At 38.2% G+C, this 24,177-nt stretch overlaps 1 pseudogene; it reads right to left on the bottom strand.

Moving 5' to 3' along the window:
• Positions 1 to 24,177, bottom strand: part of LOC147006094 (contactin-associated protein like 5-2-like) — a 195,864-nt pseudogene that overhangs the window by 151,444 nt on the left and 20,243 nt on the right.

The raw sequence follows: 24,177 nt of genomic DNA, 5'->3' as shown, positions 1-24,177 counted from the left end.
TGAACTCTCCATTCTGAACATATATGCTCCAAATGTAAGGAGAACCACATTCATAAAAGAAACTTTACTAAAGCCCAAAGGACACATTGTACTCCATATAATAATATTGGGAGACTTCAACATCCTACTCTAAGAAATGGACAGAGCATGTAAACAAAAATTAAACAGAGACATAGTGAAACTAAAAGAAGTTTTAACCAAATGAATTTTACAGATATCTACAGAACATTTCACCCTAAATTAAAGGAAGACACCTTCTCACCAACTCATAGTATCCAATGGACCATATAATTGGTCACAAAACAGGCCTCAACAGACAAGGAAGATAAAAATAATCCCATGCATCCTATTATATCACCATGTATATCACTAAGGCTGGTCTTCAATAACAACAAAAACAATTGAAAACACACATATACATAGAAGCAGAACAACACTCTACTCAATGATAACTTGGTGAAAGAAGAAATAAAAAAATAAATTAAAAAAAAATTTTTTTTTTTTTTAGAATTTAATGAAAATGAAGGTACACCATACTTAAACTTATGGGGCACAATAAAAAGCAGTGGTAAGAGGGAAACTCAGAGCTCTGAAGGTCTCAAGAAAGAAACAAATACACCTACCCAAGAGGAGTAGACTGTAGCAAATATTCAAACCCAGGGATGAAATAAACCAAGTAGAAAGAAATAGAATTATACAGAGAATCATGAAAGAAAGGAGATGGTTCTTTGAGAAAATCAACAAGATAGATCAACCCTTAGCCAGAATAACCAGAGTCAGTATCCAAATTAACAAAATCAGAAATGAAAATAAACACATAGTAACAGAAACTGGGAAAATTCAAAAAATCAGATCCTAGTACAAAAGCCTATATTCAACAAAACTGGAAAACCAGAATGAAATGGACAATATTTTAGACAGATAACTGAACTAAAGTTAAAATTGTAGTACATAAAACACCTAAACAGCCTCATAATACCGAAATAAATTGATGCAGTCATTAATAGCCTCCCAACCATAAAATACCCATGACCAGATGGATTTAGTGCAGAATTCTATCAAATCTTCAAAGAAGACATAATACCAATACTCTTCAAACTATTCCACAAAATAGAAACAGAATAAACACTACCTAATTTGTTCTATAAAGCCTTACTTACACTGGTACCTAAACCACATGAAGACCAATGAGAACCTCAGAACAGTTTACTTTATGAAACCAGGCAGTGGTGGTGGAATTAGGGAAACAACACCTTTCACAGTAGTCACAAAATATATCTTGGTGTGACACTAACAAAGTGAGTGAAAGATATGTATAACAAGAACTTCAGTTCTTTGAAGAAAGAAATCAATGACAATATCAGAAGATGGAAAGATCTCACAAGCTCGTGGATTGGCAGGATTAATATAGTAAAACAGGCCATCTTCCTGAAAGCAATGTACAGATTCAATGCAATTCCCTTCAAAATTACAACTAAATTTTTCATAGAGTTAGAAAGAGTAATTTGTAAATTCATCTGGAATAACAAAAAAACCCAGGATAGCAAAAACTATTCTCAACAACAACAACAAAAAGACTTCTGGGGGAATCACCATCCCTGACCTCAAGCTGTATTACAGAGCAAAAGTGATAAAATCTGTATGGTACTAGTACAGAAACAGACAGGCAGATCAATGGAATTAAATTAAAGTCCCAGAAGTTAACCTACACACCAGTGGTCACTTGATCTTTTACAAAGGAGGTATAACCATCCAGGGAGAAAAACAGCATTCTCACAAGTGGTGCTTATTCAACTGGGGATCATCCTGTAGAAAAATGCAAATAGATCCATTCTTATATCCTTGTACAAAGCTCAAGTCCAAATGGACCAAGGACTTCCACATAAAACAGATACACTGAAACTAATAGAAGAGAAAGTGGGGAAGAGACTCGAACACATGGACAAGAGATATTCCTGAACAGTACAGCAATGGTATATGCTCTAAGATCAAAAATTGACAAATGGGACCTCATAAAAAGGCAAAGGACACTGTCAATAGGACAAAATGACAACCAACAAATTGGGAAAAGATTGTTACCAATCCAACATATGATAGAGGGTTAATATCCAATATATACAAAGAACTCAAGAAGTTAGACTCCAGCAAACCAAATAACCCTATATAAAATGGTGTACAGAGCTAAACAGATTACTCAGTTGACAAATACCCAAAGACCGAGAAGCACCTAAAGAAATGTTCAACATATTTAGTCATCAGGGAAATACAAATCAAAACAACCCTGAGATTCCACTTCACATCAGTCAGAATGGCTAAGATCAAAAACTCAGGTGACAGCTGATGCTGGTGAGGATGTAGAGAAAGAGTAATGCTCCTCCATTGCTGGTGGGATTGCAAGATGTTACAACCACTCTGGAAATGAGGGTGGCAGTCCCTCAGAAAATTGGAAATAGTTCTACCTGAGGACCCAGTTTACCACTCCTCAGCATACACCTAAAAGATGCTCCAACCTATAACAAGGACACATGCTCCACTATATTAATAGCAGCCTTATTTTATAAGCCAGAATCTGGAAACAATCCAGATGTCCCTCAACAGAATAGTGGATACAAATAGTGTGGGAAATTTACACAACAGAGTAATACTCATCTATTCAAAAAAATGACTTCATGAAATTCTCAGGCAAATGAACGGAACTGGAAAATATCATCCTGAGTGGGATAATCCAGTCACAAAAGAACATACATGGTATGCACTCACTGATAAGTGGATATTATACCACAAGCTGGGAATGCCCAAGGTACAAATCATAGACCACATGAAAGTCAAGAAGAAGGAAGACCAAAGTTTGGATACTTGGTTCTCCTTAGAAGGGGGAACAAAATAAATGTGGAAGAAGATACAGAGACAAAGTCTGGAGGAGAGGCCAACCAGATACTTCCCCACCTGAGGAACCATTCTACAAAATGTTACCAAGCACAGACACCATTTTGGATGCCAAAAAGTGCATGCTGTCAGAAGCTGGATATAGCTGTCTCCGGATGGCTCTGCCAGAGCCTGGCAAATACAGAGGCAGATGCATCCAGCAAACCATAGGGTCCCCAATGAAGGAGTTAAGGAAATGTCTGAAGGATCTGAAGGCATTTGCAGCCCCATAGGAGGAACAACAATATTAAACAACCAGACCCCCCTGAGCTCCCTGGCACTAAACCTCCAACCAAAGAGTTCACATGGAGGGAACCATGGCTCCAGTTGTATATATAGTAGAGGATGGCCTTGTGGACATCAGTGAGAGGAGAGACCCTTGCTCTTTGAAGTCTAAATGCCCCAGAGTAGGAGTGTGGGGCAATGGGCTATGCACAGAAAACCTGATCTCCAGTGGAGCTGAGGTCTTGAACCCGGTACCACCCGATGGTGGTAATTTTCACCTACATGGATGGAAGGCATTCCCTCATGTCCCCTGGACCCCTGGCTCCTGTCAAAGTTACTGCCTCCACAGCCCCTCCCCACACACAAGAGAAATATGTGGCTAACAGTCACGTAGACAATGTCCCAAGCTTCTGGCCTTCAGGCTATGCTCTGCCCCACAGTTACCTAGCAAGAGCAAGATAACAAGCCCACTATAAGAGAGGCTGTTTGGCCCACCATTGCTCTCTCTCTCTTACTCTCTAAGCTTTTACCTCTCTCTAAGCTTTCACCTTTCTTATTCTCTAGCTCTTTTCTCTCTTTCCCTTTTTCCCTCTCTCCACATGGCCATGGTCTTTCTCTTTTACCTTCTCTCATTCCCTCTGACTTTCTATAATAAAGCTGTCTCTGGGATAGGCTTTCTTCAAATGAGCCACTTCTCACCTCCCTTCAGAAGGCCGGCCTGTGCTCCAGCCACAGGCTGAACTAAAGACTTTCACCTGTGTGCAAACCCACCCAGTGCCCCCCTCCTCTTTCCTCCTGCCCGCTCTCACATATCTAGGGCATTTACATTCCCAGGGCATAGTGCTGTCCAGTATTTTATTCTCAGCTCCTCTGCTGTATCCAGTGTGGGGTGCCAGAGACTGAGAACCTCATACTGGGGCCTTCCCTTTGTCCACCCCCTGCCCTGTGGGGTCAGTGGCTTCACAGAGCCAGATATCCACCCAGGGCCTCATGGAAAATATCCAGCAGTCCTCCCATATCCACCCGCCCAGAGCACCAGAAATCTGGTCTGATGCGGGCTCTCTCCCTCCCACATCTTCCCCTATACCCATGGCCCTACATAGGAAAATGCTAGACTGGGGAATCAGAAGTGGGTGGGGGAACATTGTCCTAGAAGCAGGGATAGGGGTAATAGGATAGGATGTTTTCAGAGGGGAAACTAGGGAAGGGGGACAATATTTGAACTGCAAATCTGCAAATAAAGAGAATATATATATATATATATATATATATATATATATATTTAATGCACACATAGTAGAAAGATATGTGTGCATAGTTTTGGAGGATAAATTATAAGAGTCAGTTTTCATCTTCTACCATGTGCTTTCTTGGAATTGAACACAGGGCGTCAGACTTGGCAGTAAAGACCTCTATGTGTTTAGCCAAATTTTTATTCCCAAAGTGCCAATTTTAAAAAAGAAATAAATACTTGCAAAATTACAATGGATAAATCAGATGGCAGTGTACCAACTTTCTTACTTGCTTCTTTCAAAACCCCACCCAGATTTGCTGACTCCACATGCACATATTTCTGCTGCCATCCTAATAAATATTCTGATTTGTTGTTAGGCATCTTGATATATGTACAGTATTTGAGTGGCTATTTTTTTCCATATTATACCATTGAGACTGTTGATGTAAACAGAATTTGCACTATTCATAAACTATTCACAAGGCCCTCCCAAAGTTTATGTAAGTGATAACAATTGTTGGAACATGATATATTTTAATTTTCAACTTCCACACTAAAATGCATGTAAGAGAGTTGAAGGATGTAGCCTTTGGGAGCCAACTTCTTCACCAAAGTGAGCTGTCAGTGAGCAGCTATCAAAGCCACAGGTGTTGCTTTAAGCATATGTAATCTATAGTCCTATAGGAAACAGTAAACTCACTGTCTCAGTAAGGTAGACTTGAATGCAATTGCTTCTATGGTTTGTAAGTTTTGCCCTGTGTAGGATGAATACACATTTCTTTTTATCCCCTAAGGAAAATTCTTACAAAAGTTTTCTGTAGAGTTAAAAGAATGAAAAACATACCTTTGTACCTAGAGTTTTTTTGTAGCCAGTCTTTTTTTCATAGAAGAAATGTTTATTTTTTTAGTCCTAGAAGAAATACATTTAAATTTTTAGTCATAGAAAAAATACATTTATTTTTTTTTAGTGTAGCCAGTCTTTAAAGTCTCAGTTGTGATCTGCAAGTTCCTCATAAATCAAAATAGTTTCATTTCTTCTACGTTTATCCATTTCTAACATGTTTTTGTTATACTAGATATACCAAGTTCATCTAATATGGTTAAGAAAGTGGTTTTCTACCTTTCAATCCACACAGTAGACAAAAATCAATTTCAGAAAGATCAGCTTGGCTATGGTCAGTCAAACTTTACAGGAAAGAGCTGAGGATGAAACCATATTGGGTGACTGGCAACACCACAAAGGACTCATAGACCTGAATCTGTGAGCTGAGCTATACTTTATAATTGAGGTTAATACTACAACAAAGAGAATCTACTTCTTTCTGCTTCACTACTACATAGTTTCCTATTCTAAGAAATATACATATTCTTTTATCCTTTTGACTGCTGGTATCAATCTTGTTAAGACTAAAGTCCATTGGTTGGACGGTGTGTCTAGAAGCAATTTGGTATGGCATGTCTCATTTGGCCCTAGAATAGGATGAGTTCATTGGAAAGGTGTTTTTTGTTTTGTTTTGTTTTTTTTTGATTGAGTATGTATCAACTCCTAAAAGTCACTGCCTTTATTTCATACCTGATTTTTCCTACTGGTGATTTACATTGATTAAAAATGAAGTGAGTTGTACAAGCATATAGATAGGACAGGAAGAGATATCTTATAGAGCTGTAGCCATGTTAGTCTAAGGACCATGCCAACTTCTATTATGCTTCTCTCTCCAGCGAGTCCCACTGTGCTTTAGAAATTATTGGGCCTTATTGAATTTGTCTTGATGAAGCTGGAAATGAGGGAAAAATCTTTTGGAGGTCATTTTAGTTTATTTCTTTATGTCTCACTGTTTAGTGTTTAGTGACAGGTACATTTGTAAATGTAACCTGGCCAAAGGCTCATGAATTTGCAACATTTCCATTTTTGTTTAATTTATCTGAGCAATGAATGGATGAATGTTTTGCTTAGTCATTTCCTCTGTTTCCTTACCAGTTGTTGTGATAAAATATCCCAACAAAAGCAACAGGGAAGAAAGGGATTATCCTGTTTACAAATCCAGGTAGAATCTATAACTGGGTAAATTAGATGTTGGAACATGAAGAAACTTCTCACATCTACAGTCAAGAATAGAGAGAGAATGAATACCTACATGTTTACTCTTACATCACCGTCTCCTCTTTTATTCCATTTATGTATACACCCCTGCACAAGTCGGGGAGTCTCTCTTTTCCTATGGACTCCATTAACTACTTTGATGGAAGCACTGAATTGGCCAAATATGACTCTGATTTAAGAAAAAAATAGTTTGTGCAGAGGCCCCAGACATCCGGCCACTTTCCCAGCTAGAGGAAAGGCGTCTGCCCCTTCTGGGAGCGCTTTGCCTGAGCATCTGCAGCAGACATCTTGGTTCTGGGGCCCTGCTGAGTGTATTCTGCACAGGTGAGAGTACGGAATACAGAAGCTAAAAGCTTCTGGGACAGGAGGGAGCCACAGAGCTTCTAAGGCAGCCCCCTTTTCGGGCCCCAGACAGCTGGCCACTTCCTGGCCAGAGGATAGGGGTCCGCCCAGGCCAGGAGCTCTTTCTTGGCCTGAGCATCGGCTGCAGACATCTTGGTTCCAGGACACCTCCAAGAGTATTCTGCACAAGTGAGAGTGTAGAATACAGAAGCTAACAGCTTCTGGGACAAGCCAAAGCAACTCAGCTTCAAGACAGGTCCTGTCTTGGGTGTTTGTCTTTGGCCAGGAGGGAGGTCCTAAGGCCAGATATCTGTGAACCTTTCCTGTAAGAGGAGAGCTTGCCTGCAGAGAGTGCTCTGACCACTGAAATTCAGAGGAGAGAGCTTGTCTCCCAGGTCTGCTGATAGAGGCTAACAGAATCACCTGAGGAAAAAGCTATAACCAGAGACAACTATAACAACCAGCTCCAGAGATTACCAGATGGCAAAAGTCAAACGTAAGAATCCTACTAACAGAAATCAAGACAACTCACCATTATCAGAACGCAGCACCCCGCCCCCACCTAGTCCTGGGCACCCCAACACAACAGAAAAGCTAGACCCGGATTTAAAAGCATATCTCATGATGATTGTAGAGGACATCAAGAAGGACTTTAATAACTCACTTAAAAAAATACAGGAGAACACTGCTAAAGAGTTACAAGTCCTTAAAAAAAACAGGGAAACACAACCAAACAGGTAGAAGTCCTTAAAGAAAAACAGAAACACACATCCAAACAGGTGATGGAAATGAACAAAACCATACTAGACCTAAAAAGGGAAGTAGACACAATAAAGAAAACCCAAAATGAGGCAACGCTGGAGATGGAAAAACTAGGAAAGAAATCTGGAACCATAGATGCGAGCATCAAAAACAGAATACAAGAAATGGAAGAGAAAATCTCAGGTGCAGACGATTCCATAGAGAACAACAGCACAACAATCAAAGAAAATACAAAACGCAAAAGGATCCTAACTAAAAACATCCAGGAAAAACAGGACACAATGAGAAGATCAAACCTACCCATGATAGGAGTTGATGAGAATGAAGATTTTCAACTTAAACAGCCAGCAAATATCTTCAACAAAATTATAGAAGAAAACTTAACAAACCTAAAGAAAGACACGCCCATGAAATACAAGAAGCCTACAGAACTCCAAATAGACTAGACCAGAAAAGAAATTCCTACAGACAAATAATAATCAGAACAACAAATGTACTAAATAAAGATAGAATATTAAAAACAGTAAGGGAGGAAGGTCAAGTAACATATAAAGGCAGGCATATCAGAATTATGCCAGACTTTTCACCAGAGACTATGAAAGCCAGAAGAGCCAAGACAGATATTATACAGACACTAAGAGAACACAAATGCCAGCCCAGGATACTATACCTGGTCAAACTCTCATTTACCATAGATGGAGAAAACAAAGTATTCCACGACAAACCCAAATTCACACATTATCTTTCCAGGAATTCAGCCCTTCAAAGGATAATAACAGGAAAAAAAAAAAAACCAATACAAGGACTGAAATCACACCCTAGAAAAATCAAGAAAGTAATCCCTCAACAAACCAAAAAGAAGACAGCCACAAGAACAGAATGCCAACTCTAATAACAAAAATAAAAGGAAGCAACAATTACTTTTCCTTAATATCTCTTAATATCAATGGACTCAATCCCCCAATAAAAAGACATAGACTAACAGACTGGCTACACAAACAGGACCCAACCATCTTCTGCTTACAGGAAACCCATCTCAGGGAAAAAGACAGACACTACCTCAGAGTGAAAGGTTGGAAAAAAATCTTCCAAGCAAATGGTCTGAAGTAACAAGCTGGAGTAGCCATTCTAATATCGAATAAAATCGACTTGCAACCCAAAGTTATCAAAAAAGACAAGGAGAGACACTTCATACTCATCAAAGGTAAAATCGTCCAAGAGGAACTCTCAATTCTGAATATCTATGCTCAAAATGCAAGGGCAGGCACATTCATTAAAGACACTTTAGTAAAGCTCAAAGCAGACATTGCATCTCATACAATAATAGTGGGAGACTTCAACACACCACTTTCATCAATGGACAGATTGTGGAAACAGAAACTAAACATGGACACAGTGAAAAAACAGAAGTTATGAAACAAATGGGCTTAACAAATATCTACAGAATATTTTATCCTAAAACAAATGGATATACCTTCTTCTCAGCCCCTCATGGTTCCTTCTCCAAAATTGACAATATAATTGGTCACAAAACAGACCTCAACAGTTACAAAAATATTGAAATTGTCCCATGCATCCTATCAGACAACCAAGGAGTAAGGCTGATCTTCAATAAAAACATAAATAATGGAAAGCCAACATTCACGTGGAAAATGAACAACACTCTGCTCAATGATACCTTGGTCAAGAAAGGAATAAAAAAGAAATTAAAGACTTTTTAGTTTAATGACAATGAAGCCACAACATACCCAAACCTATGGGATACAATGGAAGCATTTCTAAGAGGGAAACTCATAGCTCTGAGTGCCTCCAAAAAGTAACTGGAGAGAGCACACACTAGTAGCTTCACAACACATCTAAAAGCTCTAGAAAAAAAAGGAAGAAATTCACCCAAGAGGAGTAGAAGGCAGGAAATAATCAAACTCAGGGGTGAAAACAACCAAGTGGAAACAAGAAGAACTATTCAAAGAATTAACCAAACGAGGAATTGGTTCTTTGAGAAAATCAAAAAGATAGACAAACCCTTAGCTAGACTCACTAGAGTGCACAGGGACAACATCCTAATTAACAAAATCAGAAATGAAAAGGGAGACATAACAACAGATCCTGAAGAAATCCAAAATACCATCAGATCCTTCTACAAAAGGCTATACTCAACAAAACTGGAAAACCTGGATGAAATGGACAAATTTCTAGACAGATACCAGGTATCAAAGTTAAATCAGGATCAAGTTAAGGATCTAAACAGTCCCATATCCCCTAAAGAAATAGAAGCAGTCATTAATAGTCTCCCAGCCAAAAAAAGCCCAGGACCAGGTGGGTTTAGTGCAGAGTTCTACCAGAGTTTCAAAGAAGATCTAATTTCTGTTCTGCAAAAACTATTCCACAAAATAGAAGTAGAAGGAACTCTACCCTACTCATTCTATGAAGCCACAATTACTCTGATACCTAATCCACAAAATAATCCAACAAAGATACAGGACTTCAGAACAATTTCCCTTACGAATATCAATGAAAAATACTCAATAATATTCTCACTAACAGAATCCAAGAACACATTAAAGCAATCATCCATCCTGACCAAGTAGGATTTATTCCAGGGATGCAGGTATGGTTCAATATATGGAAATCTGTCAATGTATTCCATTATATAAAGAAACTCAAAGACCAAAAACACATGATCATCTCCGTAGATGCGGAAAAAGCATTCGACAAGATCCAACACCCATTCATGATAAAAGTCTTGGAAAGATCAGCAATTCAAGGCCCAAACCTAACCATGATAAAAGCAATCTACATTAAACTAGTAGCCAACATCAAAGTAAATGATGAGAAGCTTGAAGCAATTCCACTAAAATCAGGGACTAGACAAGGCTGCCCACTTTCTCCCTACCTATTCAACATAGTACTTGAAGTCCTAGCCAGAGCTAGATAACAAAAGGAAATCAAGGGAATACAAATTGGAAAAGATGAAGTCAAAATATCACTCTTTGCAGATGATATGATAGTATATATAAGTGACCCTAAGAATTCCACTGGAGATCTCCTAAACCTGATAAACAATTTCTGGGAAGTAGCTGGATATAAAATTAACTCAAGCAAGTCAATGGCCTTTTTCTACACAAAGAATAAACCGGCTGAGAAAGAAATTAGGGAAACAACACCCTTCTCAATATTCACGAATAATAAAAAATATCTTTGCATGACTCTAACTAAGGAAGTGAAAGATCTGTATGATAAAAACATCAAGTCTCTGAAGAAAGAAATTAAAGAAGATCTCAGAAGATAGAAAAATCTCCCATGCTCATGGATTGGCAGGATCAACATTGTAAAAATGGCTATCTTGCCAAAAGCAATCTACAGATTCAATGCAATCCCCATCAAAATTCCAACTCAATTCTTCAACGAATTAGAAAGAGCAATCTGCAAATTCATCTGGAATAACAAAAAAACCTAGTATAGCAAAAACTCTTCTCAAGGATAAAAGAATGTCTGGTGGAAACACCAGGCCTGACCTAAAGCTTTACTACAAAGCAATTGTGATAAAAACTGCATGGTACTGATTTAGTGACACACCAATAGACCAATGGAATAGAATTGAAGACCCAAAAATGAAGCCACACACCTATGGTTACTTGATATTCGAAAAAGGAGCTAAAATCATCCAGTGGAAGAAAGACAGCATTTTCAGTAAATGGTGCTGGCACAACTGGTTGTTTTCATGTAGAAGAATGCAAATCGTTCAATTCCTATCTCCTTGTACTAAGGTCACATCTAAGTGTATCAAGGAACTTCACATAAAACCAGAGACACTGAAACTTATAGAGGAGAAAGTGGGGAAGAGTCTCGAAGATATGGGTACAGGGGAAAAATTCCTGAATAGAACAGCAATGGCTTGTGATGTAAGATGGGGATTGACAAATGGGCCCTCATGAAAGTGCAAAGCTTCTGCAAGGCAAAAGACACTGTCAATAAGACAAGAAGGCCACCAACAGATTAGGAAAGGATCTTTACCTATCTTAAATCAGATTGGGGACTAATATCCAATATATATAAAGAACTCAAGAGGGTGGACTCCAGAAAATCAAATAACCCCATTAAAAAATGGGGATCAGAGCTAAACAAATAATTCTTACCTGAGGAATACCAAATGGCAGAGAAGCACCTGAAAAAATGTTCAACATCCTTAATATTCAGAGAGATGCAAATCAAAACAGCCCTGAGATTTTATCTCACACCAGTCAGAAGGGCTAAGATCAAAAATGTAGGTGATAGCAGATACTGGTGAGGATGTGGAGAAAGAGGAACACTCCTCCATTGTTGGTGGGATTGCAAGCTTGTACAACCACTCTGGAAATCAGTCTGGCAATTCCTCAGAAAATTAGACATAGTACTACCGGAGGATCCCGCAATACCACTTCTGGGCATATATCCTTAAGATGTCCCAACTGGTAAGAAGGGCACATGCTCCTCTATGTTCATAGTAGCCTTATTTATAATAGCAAGAAGCTGGAAAGAACCCAGATGCCCCTCAACAGAGGAATGGATACAAAAATGTGGTACATTTACACAATGGAGTACTACTCAGCTATTAAAAATTATGAATTTATGAAATTCCTAGGCAAATGGTTGGATCTGGAGGGCATCATCCTGAGTGAGGTAACACAATCACAAAAGAACTCAAATGATATGTACTCGCTGATAAGTGGATATTAGCCCAGAAACTTAGTATAGAGAGATATAAGATACAATTTGTAAAACACATGAAACTGAAGAAGAACGAATACCAAAGTGTGGACACTTTGCCCCTTCTTAGAATTTGAAACAACCACCCATGGAAGGAGTTACAGAGACAAAGTTTGGAGCTGAGACAAAAGGATGGACCATCTAGAGACTGCCATATCCAGGGATACATCCCATAATTAGCCTCCAAACGATGACACCATTGCATACACTAGCAACTGTTGGCTGAAATGACTCTGATATAGCTGTCTCTTGTGAAACTAGGCTGGAGCCTAGCACACACATAAGTGGATGCTCACAGTCAGCTGTTGGATGGATCACAGGGCCCGCAATAGAGGAGCTAGAGAAAGTATCCAAGGAGCTAAAGCGATCTGCAACCCTGTAGGTGCAACATTATGAACTAACCAATAACCTGGAGCTCTCAACTCCAGCTGCATATATATCAAAAGATAGCCTAGTTGGCCATCATTGGAAAGAGTGGCCCATTGGACACGCAAACTTCATATGACCCAGTTCAGGGGAACACCAGGGCCAAAAAGTGGGAGTGGGTGGGTAGGGGAGTAGGTGGGAAGGTATGGGGGACTTTTGGGATATCATTGGAAATGTAAATGAGGAACATACCTAATATAAATTTTAAAAAAAGAAAAAATAATACATTAATGCTTTTCTGTTTCTAATTTTCAATATCATTGTACCACCTTTCCCACTTCCCTCTCCTTCCTTCTTTATCAAGAAATGTTCTTGAGAATTACCCTCTATCCTCTACAGTCATGCACAAACTCTTATTTGTAATAACATACAGATTTTCTCGTGTATATGCAAACACGCACTCAAAACCACACACACACACACACACACACACACACACACACACACACACACACACACACACTAACATAGGAGAAATAATGAAATCGTTAACAGTCTCAATGGTGAGATTGTACCTTAAGACATATTATATTTTAAAAGCTTCTTTCCATAAAATTTCTTGTATTCTGCCACATCAATGCATTGGGCAACATGTGTATATTACAAAACAAAACAAAACCCTTCCTGTCTGACCAGCACTGGGGTAGCTAGGGCGCAGAATCTGCTGACATGCGCCAGCTACCCAGGACACCCGCCACGGGATCTTAAGACTTCTGGTGAGTGGAACACAGCGTCTACTCCAATCTCTAAACAGAGACAACTATAACAACTAACTCCCGAGATTACCAGATGGTGAAAGGTAAACGTAATAATCTTACTAACAGAAACCAAGACCACTCACCATCATCAGAACCCAGCACTCCCACTTCGCCCAGTCCAGGGCACCCCAACACACCGGAAAAGCTAGACCGGGATCTAAAAGCATATCTCATGATGATGGTAGAGGACATCAAGAAGGACTTTAATAACACACTTAAAGAAATACAGGAGAACACTGCTAAACAGGTAGAAGACATTAAAGAGGAAGCACAAAAATCCCTTAAAGAATTGCAGGAAAATCAGACCAAACAGGTGATGGAATTGAGCAAAACAAACAAAACAAAAACCCTTAACTATCATGGTGTCAAAACCCTGTTGAGTTATGTTATTGACTCTGGTGATCCATCAAGCAATGAGTCATTGATCAGCATATTTCAAGTTGTCATCTTGAAGAAACAAGGCAGTGCTAGGAGGTATACCATATCTTATAAGATATCCCGTCCCGCGGGATTCAGTTATTTGTGGGTGCGAGGGGGACCGCAAACCTGGAAGGAGATGGGAGGAAGAAAAAGAAGAATAGGAGACCAGGAAGGGCACCTATCGAGGTCTCGTTTATTATGCTGAGGTGCCTTCTTTTTAAAGCATACATCGCGGGGAATATGGGAGGGGTCGAGGGAGAATTATACAAAGAACAAAGAAATGGGCAACTGCAGACATAGGGGCCAAAGTCAGGCACCAGGCAGCGGGCATTTTGCATCTTATCTCCAGAACATCAATCCTCCTTGACAGCCTTGGGTGTCAGGCTGGGCTCAGGTGTAACTCATGTCCTTGGATGTCATGGGAACTCAGGAAGAGATAGGGAAGAGGAGACTATAATTCAGCTTTTACAGCCTCAGGTGCCAAGAAGGGAATAGGGAGGAAAGGGGTGATAACCAGCTCTTAGTACAAGGCCATTTGTCCTGTTAGGGAGATTGTGAAGGGCTCACTTTCTCATGGGATGGTCTCTGACAATAAGACAAAGCCTGTACCTGATACACAGAAAGTACTCATGATCACAGCAGAGGTCCAGTCACCAAAATCTTTCAGGACACTGTACTTCAATTTAAAAATTCTTCCATGGTCAAATGTATCTGGACAAGCAAATCCATTAGTACTTAAGAAATGCTGTTCTCAATATATTCCAGTTAAGAAATATACTCCAAAATGACATATTTTGCTGTCTATTAAAGATAAGCATCTATTGTTTCCACATGTCTGAGTGATGTAGAACACAATTTTTCATTTGGGCTGATGGTTTGTTACCAATCAGAAACAAGATAGATTTCCCTAGTAAAAGATTCTCTATGAGAGATTGTTTAGATTAGGCTGCTTATAGGCATGTATAAGAGGAATAATCTTGCTTAAATTAATCCTTGTGGGAGGACCTAACATAAAAGTAGGTGACTCTACTTTTTGGTTTTAGGTTCTAGAATATATAGAAACCAAGAAGTTAAGCTGAAAGTAAACATGCAGGTATTCTTTCTATATGTGTTCTTATCTTCTGTAATGAGGAATTGCTTCACGTTCCTACCTCTACTTTATCTAGTGATGGATTCTAACCTGTAACTGTAAATTGAATAAGTCCTTATACCCCAATTGCATTTCTTGGGTTATTTTATCACAGCAACTGGACTGTAAACTAGAAAAATGATTGAGCAAAATATTTATTGATTCATTCACTGGTTCATTTATTAATTGTTTAGATGAATTAAATAAAAATGAAATGTTGGGATTTTAATTACCTTTGGCCATGTGACATTTGCAAATGTACCCACAGTTAATGCTAAACAGTGAGAAATAAAACATCAGACTAAGATAACTTCCTATAGCATTTTTCTTTCTTTCTTCTTTTCAGTTTCATCAAAATAAACTCAATAAAGCACAGTAATTCTTAACATGGGACTCACAAGAGAAAGAAGCCTAACAGAAGTGGGCATGCTCCTTAGACTGACCTTGGGTACAACTCCTTCAAGATTTCTCTTCCAATCCCATCCACATGCTTGAACAACCTTCCTACAAAAATAAATTGTGATATTTAAATATAACTAAGACATGAAAATAAACTTTAAAATTTCAATACTAAACTATAATAGTTATACAAGTGATTAACTAAAGGACACATAGTTATAAGAATGCTTTAAGTCACTCAATCTTAGTTTCTGCTGGATGTATACAGCATAGCCAATGAAGACATGTATGATGGATGATGAAAGGAAAAATCTAATATTCTCATATTCTAGTATCTCATTCTATTCAGCAAGTATATTTTCAGTGATAATATTTGCAGATTCAAAATTTACAGTAGCCATGTATAAAAGAAGCAAATAATAAATGTTCATGAAATGGTGATGTAGTTGCATAGCTGGTAGTAATATATACACTGCTGGTCTTGTTAGAAAACAAAGGTGAAAAAAAAGACATGTAGAATGGTTATTATGTAATTTATTTATAGGACTGTGTAAGCATGCAAATTCAAATTTTTAACAGAATTTTAACACACCCTTAGCTTTTATAGTTTTATGCTATATCAACATTTGAAACTTTAATTTGTATTTAACACCTTGCATTAACAGCTCTATCATTTACATTTTAAATTTTCTGTCTACTAAATTACCATACAAAGATTTGAATTAGATCAGAACTAGATGAAAATGTCTAACTAAATAATCCCTACATCACACACACACACACACACACACACACACACACACTCATGCACATGTACATACATGATGTGTACACATTCACCCATACACATGAGCACCATGAAAAGTAGTGACATTTCTTACTGATATTGTCTTAGTTCATACTCTCATCTACACTGCACAACAAAGATGTACAGAATTAGTTTGTGTACAAAAATTCGTGGAGAAAGTGAGGGAGTTTGGAGAAAGGAAGAGATGGGGAATAAAGGAAGAGACAAATTGAGACCATTATTTCTCATGTATGAATCTATCCATTACCAGTACCCATAATGGCCACTTTTTCAGAGAATGTATTGGAATATACAATCTGCAAATATTATCACTGAAAACATACTTGGTAAATGAAAGAAGACACTAGAATATGAGAAAATCTGATTTTCATTTCATCACCCATTGTGCATATTGGTACTGGTGCTTATTGAGGGAATGGATGACTGAAGACATCTTCTCAGAGACCTGTCTGCTTCTCTGTACAAAATCAATGCAATCGTAACTCAGTGATGTGTTTCCATAGAATGTAAAAATATGCCTACATTTTAAAAGAGTGACAAAGCTAGGGATGTAAACCATTTGCTAGAATACTTCAAAAATGAAGCTCTGGGTTTGATCACAGTACTGAATATCACAGTGGTACACAGTTCCAATTCCAGTATCTCTCTAATTGGTGGTAGTCCACAAGTTCCACCCCCTACAATGAGTCACTAATTAAGAAAATGTTCTACAATGTGCATACAGGACAAACACATGGAGGCATTTTCTCAATTGAGAGTCCCTCTTTTAAGTGACTCTATTTTGGGTTGTGGTGATGTTTTTGGTTGTAACTAGCCATCACACTCTCCAATGTTTACTATTCAAAACAGAAGTAATTATAGTAGTCAAACTATTTGATCACAATGTTAACAATACTTACCAGAAGTCAAGTATCACTAAGAAGAGTAAAGAACTAGAATCTATATGCCTACACTGTAAACTTCTACTACAATGAATCAAAATATAAAAGTCTATAAATGTCTGAAACATGAGCAGAAGTGTTAGCAAATGAGTGTGAGAGGGCCACAACATTTGTGTGTGAGCAGCCCAAACTTTAATGTGATAATCATAAAACTAGAGTAAAGTATATATGATGAAACATAGCACCATATTTTAGTTGTTTCCTGATTGAAAAATACAAGGAATTGTCCTTGAGCTAGAGAACAAAGCAATCTTGTAGATATTTAGCATAAAGTATGATATATTAAGTCTCCTACCTACAAACAACTGGCAGGTCAAATGAAGTCGTAAATGGTCTTCCTCTTAGGCCTCTTCATACTCTTCGGAAGGTTGTCGATTAGCAGTGAGGTCTCCTTGAGCTTTCTCTCAGCCTGTATGTAATGCAATTGATTGTCATTCAGAGAATAAGGACACTGAACAAGGAGTTCAACAGGGCCATTCCCTACATCAATGGTGAACATGACATCAGAAGTGAGGTAACCCAATTACAAAAGAACTCACATGATATGTACTCACTGAAAAATGGATATTAGCCCAGGAACTTAGAATACCCAAGATATAAGATACAATTTGCAAAACACATGAAACTCAAGAAGAATGAAGACCAAAGTGTGGACACTTTTCCCCTTCTTAGAATTGGGAACAAAACACCCATGGAATGAGTTACAGAGACAAAGTCTGGAGCTGAGATGAAAGGGTGGACCATCTAGAGACTGCCATACCTGGGAATCCATCCCATAATCAGCCTCCAAACGCTGACACCATTGCATATGCCAGCAACAATTTGCTGAAAGGACCCAGATACAGCTGTCTCTTGTGAGGCTATACCTGGGCCTGGTAAACACAGAAGTGGATGCTCACAGTCAGTTATTAGATGGATCACAGTGCCCCCAATGGAGGAGCTAGAGAAAGTACCCAAGAAGCTAAAGGGGTCTGCAACCTTATACTTGGAACAACAATATGATGATTTGATCCTTCTAGAAGGGGGAACAAAATACCCAAGGAAGGAGTTTCAGAGACAAAGGGGGAACAAAGGAGTTATAGAGACAAAGTATGGAGCAAAAAAACTCACAAAGACTAAAGGAATGACCATCCTGAGACTGCCCCACCTGTTGATCCATCCCATATATAATCATCAAACCCAGACACTATTGTTGATGCTAACAAGTGTTAGCTGAAAGAAACCTGATATAGCCATCTCCTGAGAGGCTCTGACAGAACCTGACAAATACAGAATTGGATTCTCACAGCCATCCATTGGCCTGGGCACAGGGTCCTCAAGGAAGGAACTAGAGAAAATACCCAAGGAGCTGAAAGGGTTTGCAGCCCCATAGGAGGAACAGCAATATGAACTAACCCGTATCTCCAGAGCTCCCAGGGACTAAACCACTAACCAAAGAATACACATGGTAGGACTCATGACTCCAGCTGCATATGTAGCAGAGGTTGCTGTAGTTGAACATCAATGGGACGAGAGACCCTTGGTTCTGTGAACGCTCTAAACCCCAGTGTAGAGGAATGCCAGGGTCAGGACGCTGGACTGATGGGTTGGTGAGCAAGGAAAGTAGGGAATGGATAGAGGATTTTTAGAGGGGAAACTAGGAAAGGAAATAACATTTCAAATGTTAATAAAGAAAATATATAAATAGAAAAACAAGGAAAAAAAACAAGGAAGGAGACATGATTTTGTCACTAAAAGAAAAAAAAAAACAGAATTATGAAAGTGAAAGGAATAGTTATGGAAACAAAGCACTGATAGATGGCCATATAATATTGGTCCTAAAATGATGTTTTCCACTGTGGACGTTACCAACAACTAAATTTGATCGAGAGCCCTAAAGGTGGGATCTAAATAGATGTTTGGGACAGAAAAAAAGTATGGTATTCAGAAAACATTTGTTATGAAAAGTATGGTATCCAGAAACATAATGTCTTGATGATATTCCTACTTTATGGAGTTGCTTAATACTTTCCAATAATAAGCCATGGAGTTTCTGAGGTAAAAAAGGGAAAAAAAAGCCTAATGAGGTAGCTAAGAATCATAAAAACTTGGCATATGTAAGTGCTCACTAAATTGAAGGAAACTGAAGTATTATACTTAAAGCTAACTTAAAGTTATATATAAAATCTGCATCTATGTCTAGCTTTGCCAAATACAAGGCGTGTGTGTATCAAACCATATAGGACTTGCTATGTTAAAAATAAATGTACTTGCTGTCTGGTTTATTTGCCTAGAATGCACTCTGTATTTCAGTTTCTATTTGTAGGAATCAAGGGGCTAAGGTCATAAAATGTTGATTCATGGAATTATCAAAGGGAACCTGGGGTAAATGATTAAACTGATATGCAGTTTCTCACTAAGTAGCTTATTTTACAAAGCTATGCACTGGAAAAATAGGACTGAAAGGATCTGACTACACACACAAAACACAAAAGAGTCCCTGAGTTATTTTAAGTTTTTGACTTCTTCTAATCATTCTATTTCTTTGTGTTTCTCCATGAATGTGCTAACCCATGTGTGTGCCTTTGTGTGTGTGTGTATGCACATATGTATATTAAATAGGTAGATAGATTATAGGTATATAAATAGATGGCAGATACATAGATAATAGATTAAGACTTAAGTTGATAGTAGATAAATGATAGGCAGACAGATGATAGATAGATCGATAGATCGATAGATAGATAGATAGATAGATAGATAGATAGATAGATAGATAGATAGATAGATAGATAGATAGAACTAGAGAGATAAATATGCAGATATTTTGGGGTACATATTGAAACTAAAGGTTAAACCAGTATGTTGTTACTCTGGTGTTATCTATTTTTCTGAACCCGAGTATTTCATGAACAAGGGCTCACAGATGAGGCTAGGCTAGTTAATCCAGCCAGGTCTAGGAATTTATACTTTCTTCTTCTCTTAATTCTTGGATTACAAGAACAAGACACCACACTCAATTTTTCATGGTGTGTTCTAAGCATCATATTCAGGTCCTTTTGTTTATAAAGCAATCACTTGTCAGCTAAGCCATTCTCTCAGCACTGGTTTCTGTCTCTGTTTTAATTGTTTCAATTATTATTCTTTATTATATTTTATGTGCATAAGTCTTTTATGTACAAGTATGTTTTCACACAACACGCATTATTCATATTTAGAAAAGCCAGAAGAGGGTAAGTGCCTCCAACTGGCATTAGCATGTAGATGGCTGGAATTAACATGTAAGTGCTGGGAACTGAACACAGGTCTTCCATAAGATCAAGTGCTGTTAGCAGTTGAGCCATGTCTCTAGCCTCAGTTTCTATTTCTTATTCAGATCACTAATTCCATTGTGAAGTTTTGTTCATGTCAAAATCAAATACATATTTAACGATGATTTGGTTTCATATGTATATCTATATCTATCTATCTATCTATCTATCTATCTATCTATCTATCTATCTATCTATCTATCTATATATATATATATATGTGTGTATATGTGTATATGTGTATATATGTGCATATATATATATGCAGGACAAATATTCATGAGAATGTTGGGGAGAAATGTTAAAGATTTGGGTAAAATTCTCCCCAGTGCTTAGTCTCACAGGTACTAGTTTCCCATTAGTCAACAGACCATTGTAGGAAGCTTGTTGTTATTCTCTTCACATACACATCTTTCCCGACACATCTTGTCTCAATGCTTTTCTATACTGATCTTGATATACCATGAATCCTGTTATATGATCTGACTGTTGTCTCTCTCACAAAATAGTCTGCAAACTGTGGAACAGTGGTTCTCAAAATGTGAGTTGAGAATTTATTGATAGAATGACCTAGTCATATGGGTCACAGATACCCTGCATATCAGATATTTACATTATTATTCATAAAAGTAGCAAGATTATAGTTATCAATGAATAATAAGTTTAGTTATATAATATATAATAAGTTCAATTATAGTAAGAATGAAAAGAATTTTATGGGTGTGGTTACCACAATATGAATATATTAATGGATAGTGGCCTTATGAAGTTTGGGAACCACTCCTGCAGAGGAAATATTAGTTATCACAGACACAGTCACTAGCACTGATGCCTGGGTATAGCAAATTCTGGTCTGCAATCTTCCAAGAACCAGCATCTGCAGGGAGACAGGTTCTGAGAGAAGGAGTATCTGGGAGTGGCTTGATGTCAAATATTATGTTCAAGCTGGAGACATAGATTCTGCAGCCAGCTTTCAGAAGTCTCTCTCTCTCTCTCTCTCTCTCTCTCTCTCTCTCTCTCTCTGTGTTTGTTTGTTCTACTCTGTGCTAGAGAGATTTTGTTATTATTCTAAAAACTCTCTTGTTGAGAGTTCTGTATTCTAGAAAAAGAAAAAAAAAACTAACATCTATCTGAATAGCTAATGGTTTTTCTGACCAATGTCAGAAAACCTGCTATAAAAAAATTGCTGGATCTTCTGTCCAATTCAGAAATACTCTTAGAAAACTCTTGAAAATCTGTTTTTGCTCTCCAGAGATCTCCAGAGAGCTTAGCTCTCTCTAGAGAAAATTCTAAAGAACTTCTAGCTCATCTCATGCAGAACAAAGGCCCAATTTTGTATTTACATATCAATTCATTTATATATTTCAGGTTCCCTTTTAATTATCCTATGCCTTAGCATCCTATGACCCCAACACTTTGTTTCTTTGAAGAGATCAACCATACAGTGTTTTCTTTTTTAAAATTTTTTCTTAGATATTTTCTTTATTTACATTTCAAATGTTATCCCTGTTTTTGTTTTCCCTTCCTAAAACCCCCTATAGCATCCTCCCTTACCCTGCTCACCAATCTACCCACTCCCACTTTCCTGTCCTAGCATTCCCTTACACTGTAGCATCAAGATTTCAAAGCACCAAGGGCCATTCCTCCCACTGATACGGCCATCTTCTGCTATATATGTAGCTGGAGTCATGGGTCCCTCCATTTGTACAATTTCATTGGTGGTTTAGTACCTGGGAGCTCGGGGTGGGGTACTTGTTGGGTTCCACCTTTTTTTGTTCCTCCTATGGGGATGCAAACCGTTTAGTTCCTTGGGTCTTTTCTCTAGCTCTTCTGTTGGGGACTCCATGCTCAGTCCAATGGTTGGCTGAGATCATCCACCTTTGTATTTGTCAGGTACTCGCAGAGTTTGTCAGGAGAGGGCTATAACAGGTTCTTGTCAGCTAGCACTTGTTGGCATCTCTACTAGTGTCTGGGTTTGGTGATTGTATATGGGAAGGATCACCTGGTGGGTCAATCTCTGGACAGCCTTTTCTTCAGTGTCTGCTCCACACTTTGTCTCCATATTTGCTCCCATTAGTATTTCCTTCCCTCTTCTAAGAAGGACAGAATCATCTACACTTTGGTTTTTCTTCTTCTTGAATATCATGTGGTCTTTAAATTATATCTCAGAAATTGCAAGCTTTTGGGCTAATATCCACTTATCAGCGAGTTCATACCATGTGTGTTCTTTTGTGATTGGGTATATATTGGGTATATATATTGGTATATATTAGCTCTCTATCAGATGTAGGATTAGTAAAGATCTTTTCCCAATCTTCTGGTTGCCATCTTGTCCTGTTGACAGTGTCCTTGGCCTTACAGAAGTTTTACACTTTTATGAAGTCTCATTTATCAATTCTTGATTTTAGAGCATAAGCTATTGGTGTTCTCTTCAGGGAATTTTCCCTTGTACCCACATGCTTGAGGTGCTTCCCCAGTTTCTTTTCAGCTCAGAAAGTTGAATGGCTTTATATATGAGACAAAGAATCCATTTATGAAAAGGTACAAGATTATCATGGCCAGTTAACTACTCTGAACTCTTATGAACTTATTTATCATATGAGAAATATAATTTCAGTAAAACATTGCTTAACTTATTTAAAGACATGTCCTCTTGATCATTCAATAGCTGCTTTGATTCTAATATTTGAAAAACACTGTCTGATTCAATAGTGCTGGAACATTCTGAAGAACCCAGTACTCAGATATGGATGGAGATAATTTTGACTTCTTATTATAACTAAAATTTTTGACTCTCCAGACAGTTATACAAATCAGAGAAAGGAAATATTTGAAGGAGTAGAGACATAGTGTGTATCCTATGTCTAGATGAGTCCTAGAGTAGAAAGGGAGGATTTTTGAGTGCCCAGTCACTGAGTTACCAAGACAATTTATAAATACCTGGTGTGTGTGTGTGTGTGTGTGTGTGTTTGAATTTTCAATTTATGGATCCAAGATAGCTCCAGGGTGACTGAACACATATGACCATTCAGGAACCCAAAGAAGGAAGCCAAAACTCCTACCACGGTAAGGAATGTTAATGATATAACATTACCACCAAATTCACACATGCATACTTGCATACACACACAATAACATAATTCTAATTTATAAAACAAAATACAGGTGGTAATTTATTAGTGAACACTTAGTAAATATTATAACCTGGTAAAGAGTTAATACAAACAACTACATATACTCAAGTGGCACCATATAAAATCAGGTGAAGGTTCTTGATTTTAAGAGTAAAACAAAGCAGCTTCTCCCTTTCAGCTTTCTGCTTTTCTGCTACCCTCTGTGATCTGTATGCTGCTACCCTCTGTGATCTGCATGCTGCTACCCTCTGTAATCTGTATGCTGCTACCCTCTGTAATCTGCATGCTGCTACCCTCCGTAATCTGCATGCTGCTACCCTCTGTAATCTGCATGTTGCTACCCTCTGTGATCTGCATGCTGCTACCCTCTGTAATCTGCATGCTGCTACCCTCTGTAATCTGCATGCTGCTACCCTCTGTAATCTGCATGTTGCTACCCTCTGTAATCTGCATGCTGCTACCCTCTGTAATCTGCATGCTGCTACCCTCTGTAATCTGCATGCTGCTACCCTCTGTAATCTGCATGCTGCTACCCTC

This window comes from Mus caroli, unplaced genomic scaffold (assembly GCF_978045245.1).
Source record: "Mus caroli unplaced genomic scaffold, Mus_caroli_1 scaffold_1, whole genome shotgun sequence".
Classification (NCBI taxonomy): domain Eukaryota; kingdom Metazoa; phylum Chordata; class Mammalia; order Rodentia; family Muridae; genus Mus; species Mus caroli.
The sequence above is the reverse complement of the archived record's forward strand: the minus strand, read 5'-3'. Positions and strand labels throughout refer to the sequence as shown.